The 7382-nt window shown below is 35.5% G+C and overlaps 1 long non-coding RNA gene across 1 annotated transcript; it reads left to right on the top strand.

The window, feature by feature from the left end:
• Nucleotides 1-654: 654 nt before the first annotated feature.
• LOC140321993 (uncharacterized) lies at nucleotides 655-7147 on the top strand. The gene is made up of 3 exons (XR_011919090.1): nucleotides 655-700; nucleotides 1602-1707; nucleotides 6821-7147. It is a non-coding gene; the product is annotated as an uncharacterized lncRNA (long non-coding RNA).
• The last annotated feature ends 235 nt before the right edge of the window (nucleotides 7148-7382 follow it).

Below are 7382 nucleotides of genomic sequence, written 5' to 3'. Positions count from 1 at the left end.
ATTTAAGCGTACTTAAACTCAACATTTTCACTTTACATTAATGCAAATCTCAGGTATGTGTAGAAAGGCATTTTTTCTATTAAGGGAAAGAAATGCCGATCGCCCACATGCGCATTGGGGTAGGTACTCTCTTTTTTTCCCCTTTACACCTGGCTACGTCACCTGATCTTGCGGTTGACTTGCCAAGAAGACAAGAAGAAGACGAAAGAGAACACTGAATATTGAGGCATCCAGTGCTTCCTCAGCGACGGGACGAAATGGAATTCCAGGACAACGCGGGACCGGATCGCAGGAAGGACCAGCACCATTGAGGGATCTGCAGGATTAAAGGTAAGTGTAATTTTTTTATTTTTTTTTAATTAGTTTCGCTTTAAGTGCTGACCCTCCCTGTTCTGGTTTAAATGCTGCAGTGTAAAGGACTGAAAATTTTAGGTATTTGCATTAGTTGTATTTAGAAAATAAATGAAGAAATTGTATTAAATGAATAACTACAATAAATAACTTCAGTAAATGATGTTTAAAAAGTAAATAAATTAACTAGTGGAAAGAATATATACAGAGTGCAAATACAAAGCAAAGTTGGCCTTTGGATGGTGTAAGCATGTTGACATATGCTGCAATACTGTATAACCACTATATGCTGCCAACCTAGGACAGAGATAAGGAATTCTGACACTCATTTAAAGAATGCCTTATTCAGGTTAGTCTGCAAAGCATTTAAAGTATATGGTGTTTGGTGAGTGGATTAACGTTCTTGTCGGGGAGGATCTGTGTGGAGTTATCTTACACCTTTTGATTTGTGAAGTTGTGAATACCTTTAATGCACCCCTTAAAAGGCTGATTTAGAAAAATAACTTGTTTAAAATTTTTTTTGTATTTTTTAATATATTAAATTTTATTTTTTATTATTATTTTGATCACAGTGTTGTGGACTTGAGGAAAATATTGTTTAGTTAGATATTTTGGGGATTGCTTGATTAGTACTTTTATTTGATTATTATTTTATCTTTTGTATTATTGTTCATGAATATCTAAAACAAGTTAAAATGTTTGTGGTATAGTTGCTTTAGTTGTGAGGGTTATTTTTTTTACTTTCACTTTGAATACCTTTCCTGTCCTTGGGTGGTGATGTCTATTCACTCAGCCCGTATCTATGGAGGTAATCGTGGTTGCCACCCAGGCTAGCCTTTTGATTTTAATTACTATATTCCTTTCACATTTAATCTCATGGTTACATGGTGGGAAGGGAAGTTATTAGTTAACAGAAGCTTGGAAGCACGGTCATATTTGTGATTTTGGTTCAATTCACTGTGTATGCATCAACATTTTTTTTTTCTGTTTTCTTAGCATAAAGCAGCCATTCACAACCAGGGCTCCTCCAGAAGTTGATAGGGGTTCCTTAAACTGTGGCTAATAAACCTACTACTTGATGATGCCTGCATAGTTCTGGAGCCTACAGCCAGCTGCATAACCAAAATGATAGTTTTGGGTCTCTATAAAGTTGTTATTCCACTCACTGCTGTAGGGGGTCATTCCTTTCACTGGTCACCAAATTAGGAGTTTTTTTTTGCCCCATTCATCTTAAATGTTTGTTTTAATAGGAGTTCCCCAAGACCTGGAAATTATTTCAAGGGTTCTCCCGGTATAAAAAGTTGAGAAAGGCTGACCTAAAGAATGAAATATACTGCAGCCACCACCTAAAAAATGGTAAGCTGAAATATATTGGTTTTAAGTTAGACACTGACAAACTACTGCTTTTCAAATCGAGGCCTGCAATAGCAGACCACTTTTTTGATGACAGACACAAGAGACTCACAAGAGACTCTCAATACCATTTGATGTTGTTCTCATAAGTTGCTCAGCAGGTTCTGTATTTTAAAATACCCTTCTTATCTAAATCCATGCTGTGGTATACACTTCTGATAATCATGACACTAATCAAATTCCGGCTTATTTACATAATTACTGTAATATTTATGATAATTTGTGGGTACTTTATTTTGCTACTTTCAGTTTTACTCCTAATATCTAAATGTTACTGAATAAATATGTAGATATCTGTTATGCACACTATATGAACCAAACTCCACTCCCTTTACAACATATGCTGTAATTAAATTGCATGTCCATGCTCCAGCCAAAACATTTTTTCTTTTTTCTTTTTTTTTTTTTTTTTTTTAATCAAGGTTTAGTTCTGCTTTAGTGGGCTGCTAAGGGTTACTTTATAGATTGAAAGCTATCTTGTCTAGTCGGTCTCACACCATCCTGTCTTTCTTCTTCATTCCCATGGACTGGACACGGGGTACCACTATCTTCTTCCTCTTCTTTCAGGTTCTTCTTTCTAAATTACCCAATCTTGTAAAAAGAAGGTGCGACTTGAGGTGACACGCTTCTGGAAAATGTAAAAAAAATAGAGTCCTGATCTCACTGCGCATGTGTGAAATTGGCAGTTTTTTGTTTTATATTAGAGAAAAGATCGTTCTGCACATGACCAATCTCAGTCATGCCTACGTTCTGTACCCCAGAAAGCTGTGGGCTTCCCATTTAGTTTTTACTACAAGGATAGGGGTCTACTCTTCAATTAAAAAAAAAGTGTGTTTAAAAAAAACTTTATTTTTGCTTTTATTTTGTGTAGGGGAAGAGGGTAGGGTAAAGGTAAATGTTCTGTTAATTTGCATTATTTGCAAAAGTAGTTGTTACAACAAGTGACAGTATTGGTTCAACAGTAAAACAGAGAACATGCAAATGGATGGACTGGAATGGATTCCTTAAAAGTCATTTGCTATTTATTAGCAAATGTTTTCAATCCTGGACCAGATCCATTCCAGGTTTGCAGGATCTCCCAGCTTCACTGATGAAAATGTATCTTCTCCAGCCCTGGAGAGCTTTAACCCCCCAGCAGTTATCCTGAGTGTGACTCAGGTGGATTTTACCTGCAACTAGTAATTCCAAGTCACACTCGGGGTAGCTTTAACCTAAAAAAATCCCACTTACCTTGTTCCATTATCGTCCCCCGGCATCCTGCTGGTCCCTGCAGGTCCTGGGGACATGTCTGTCTTCTTCGATCTCCTGGGGTTTTCCGGTGACGTTGGTGCATGCGTCGGTGCAGGGGGGCAGATCGGCGGGAAATTCCACTAATTTTGTATTGGATTCAATACAAAATAGCTGTATTGAATCCAATACAAAGAAATATTCATATAATATATATATATATATATATAATTATATTATATATATGTTGTATTTGCTACTGTACACTTACATTACATGTTTAACTATTTTTTTTATTTAAAGTTTAATATTATATGTATTAAATATTGGACATATTTCGGTGAGTTATGCCTAAGAATTATAGCCTATAATGTAAAATAAATCTCCATGCAAAAAAAATGTAACGCTATTTGCATGCAAATTTGGATGGAAGGGGGGGGTTTAATAAATTAGTCCCAAAGTAAGAAAAGTATTGATCTAAATAAAAATCATAAAATTAATGTAGGGGCAGAAACAGATATGGGCTTTGAGTTACTAGATCAAAGTTTCAGCATGGCAACTGTCTATTTCATATTAAAAAAAAGTCAACAATCAATTCTCAAATAACCTGCAGGTATGAGGAAGAAGATTTTTGAGAGACAAAGGTCATTCCACAGACTCCAAACACCTCTATAATTCTCAATTGATTCAGTTATTTACATTTGTAGATTTTTATAGATGTGTCCTAGGAAAATATACAAGATTTTGAACAGCACTGGAGCCCTATTTGCTATCTTTGTATAATCTGTATAATGCTACAGCATTTGCTTATCTGTAGAGTTACTTCTGTTTTCATACTGCAATGTCAAATGTGAAATTACTTTGACTACCTTGGAATGCTACTGCCCTCCAGTGCACACATTTATTATATCACAGCAGAGTTTTCATAGAATAAAAAGTTTAACAGCCACTTTACTGATAAATTACATCTGAAGTTTTTTCAGCATTAGAAAGTAGAGAATGTCCAGGCTGTGACAGCTGTATACGACAGGACAGATGCTGTCAAACTTTACCTGCCTTTTCTAATCTGGAAAAAGAGAAGGGGGAATGCAATGATTTTCTGGTGTAAAAAATTCTAGTGGTAATTATTTCAAATGTCTGACATTGTCAATCATTGTGGTGGGGATTTACAGCCCAAGCATAAAAATGAGCTGTAGAATAATAGAGTACTGTATTAGTCTGGTTTATTCTCTGCAACCCTCCTTATTATTATGTATAATTAACCATAATGTTTAAGTAGTAAAATGCCATTAACGAATATGTTCAAGGTCGCAGTGTGACATCAGAATTCAGAGAACAATACAGATTCATTATAATTAACAAGCAACTGTAGGCAACAATCAGGTTCAAGTTGTAACCAGAAATATATTGCAACTATGCCAAAAAATACCCTATTTACATAAAAAGTATGCAAATCATTAGGGAAAAAAAGAACCTTGGCTGACCCAGTCCTGAGAATATTAGCTGACTGGCTGTTATGAATTGCTGACCTTGTATGTCTATTATAAGTACGAAGATCGGAAAGTAAAAAACTCTGCCCATACATTGATTCAATGACAGGTGACCATCTTTAGGCAATTAACATTTTCAGTAACAGAAGTTAAATTGGATATTGTATTAGGAGTCAATGTCTATATATTACATAATTACTGTGTCTCTACATTACAGCTGTAAAAGCAAACCCCGCAACGCCTAGGTGAGGGTGCATGACCATACTTCTGCAAAGATTGTGAGAATTCTGATGATTGACTTTGCTGGGAAAAAAAAAGTTTTTGGGTGCTCAGTGTTTCCAGAACCTTGCTAGAAGGATAAGAATTTAATCAACTTCAATGCAGAGGCTAGAGTGAAAGTAACATTTGTATACTGTATTTTTTTAGTTTCGGTTTAATTTTTAATAGATTTTGCAATATATTCCCATGTATTTGTTGAGACCCAAGTCACAAAATTCCATCCTGGATGCAGTGAGCCTGGAAGAGGGCATTGTAAAAACCATTTTACAGATTTCAGGTCCTTCAAAACCTAATGGAATAGATATTTATATGTATTTAGTGCCATTTAGCAGGTATTCATTGAATTCACAGCCAATTAGCAATGAGTGTGAATAGGCATCAGTCAAAGAAGCCTGAAATTAAATGCAGCAGAAAAAATAAAATGACTTGCTTTTGAAATGAAATTTGTTTGTAGTCAGATTGACCTCTATAGAGAAGAAAAGGCATGCTGAAGCAGAAAAATAAGGCATACTGCTTTCATTCTACAAAGTCAAAGAAAATCTAAACATCATGTTCTAAATTATTCAGCATTTTGTTTTGCATGCACATTTAAAAAATAAACACCTATCAACAAAAGCCAATTAAAGTGAACCTGGAGGTCAGGACCAAAAGATACTAAAGTACTTTCATTTATTTGGCTGAACTATACTATAACTCCCAACCATCTGAGATGAGAAAGAGACACCTTATAACACAAAGTATGAAGGCAATGAATCAAACCTGCCGCACTCATGATATAAGGGATGTTTGGGAGTATGATGTACTTCTGACAGTCCTTTGAATGAGACCAAGGTGAACATGTATAGTAGGTGCAGGGCGCAGCTGGGACTTTATTTGTACAAAAATTGTGCTGTATCAGGCAAGCCCGCACAGTAATCTCTGGGGTGAGGGGAAAAGTACCGTATTTACCCATGTATAAGACACTTCTATGTATAGGACGCACCTTGATTTTGGGACCCGAAATTTTAAAAAAAATAATTTTAATAAATAAAGTTATTGAAATTACCGCATTGAACTGTATTCTTCGTCGAATTCATACAACTCCTCATCACTGTCAAAACTCTCATCCATATTACAGTTCTTTGACTTGTCCTCATCTATGTCTGAGGAGTCACTGTCTTCATATATTGCCTCATCACACAGGAATTCGGATTGCCCTTTGCTCTTCAACCCATATCTTTAATTCCCTCCCTAAATCAGGCCATTTTGCCGACTTGCCTTTCATGGCCTTCTTCTTACGTGGCATCTTCAGTAAGGTCTCTTCTTCCTGTAGCCAGTCTCTTATTGTTTTCTCAGTTGGAGGAGGACCAAATTTATGTTCAGCAGAATGATTTCCATTCTCTTTTGCAAACTGGATCACTTTTAATTTGTATTCAGCACTGTATGCAAACTTTTTCTGAGCCATGGCTTTATTACCTCTGTAGCACGAGTGTGCTGCGTAGGCATCCGTAGCTGTATAACTCTAATAAAAAAAATATATCACGGGAAGTGCAATAAAGCAAGATTTGCAGTTAAAAAAAAAATCTACCATTGTATAGGACGCACCCTGTTTTTAGACCCCGCATATTTCGAAACAAAGTGCGTCTTTTACATGGGAAAATATGGAAAGTTGGTTATACAGGTGGGGTGGAAAAAAACTTTAAAGTACAGCTTCCATAACAGAGAAATGTTCCTTTAAATGTAGCTCTGTAACTGGGCAGTTCCATGTATTCTACAAAAAAAGACAAAAAGTGATTAGATAATGCAAGTTTACCATATTGGATAGAAAGTTTAGGACTTCTGTATACTGGGTAGATTACAAAAAAAAATCCAGAGCGCTGGACAGATGTCCTTGTTATCATCCTATGTCATTTGTTTCACTGTGTTATCTACACCTATATAAACAATTACATAGATTTATAGATTGTTTTACCTTTTGTCTAAATCTCCTCATTTGAGATGATCTTACTGCATAACTGAGCAGTCACAAGAGTCAGACTGCATTGGATAAGGCATTAGTCAGTTTTGTTCTTTTTTTTTAGCGTTCCAGTTGCAGGAAAATCAGAAATCACCATGGTTACAGCTTAGTGTGAAACTGCTGATCAAAGCCACAAGACCCATGGGTAAAAGAGTATAAAAAAGAAGGCAGAGGAGATCTTGCTGCAGACGTTTCCCTCTCAACCTGTTTGCTGACATTTATTTCCATGTAATTCACTGGACAAACATAACCGATGACTGTATGATCAGAGGAGTTAAGGGACCAGCCAAAGGTGTTAGCATTTGAAAGCCTGTGCTAAAAATGGATAAAAATAAATACAACAAGGAAAATGTGACCTTCAGGACTGTTAGGGGCTTTTTCTTTAAAAAGATAGCTAGAATAGTTTTGATTATATATTTATAATCTATATAATATATATATATATATATATATATATATATATATATATATATATATATATATAGCATGTTGGGCTTTATGAATGTTCATAGATATGCATGCACAATTGCATAGCTTTTGTTCTTTGAAAATGTAATCTTGTTAAGCCTATTGCTTATTCATATTTTGTAAGAGGTAATAAAAGTTGTTCTGCCTTCTGATGGAAG

Source organism: Pyxicephalus adspersus, chromosome 2, assembly GCF_032062135.1.
Source record: "Pyxicephalus adspersus chromosome 2, UCB_Pads_2.0, whole genome shotgun sequence".
Lineage (NCBI taxonomy): Eukaryota > Metazoa > Chordata > Amphibia > Anura > Pyxicephalidae > Pyxicephalus > Pyxicephalus adspersus.
The sequence above is the reverse complement of the archived record's forward strand: the minus strand, read 5'-3'. Positions and strand labels throughout refer to the sequence as shown.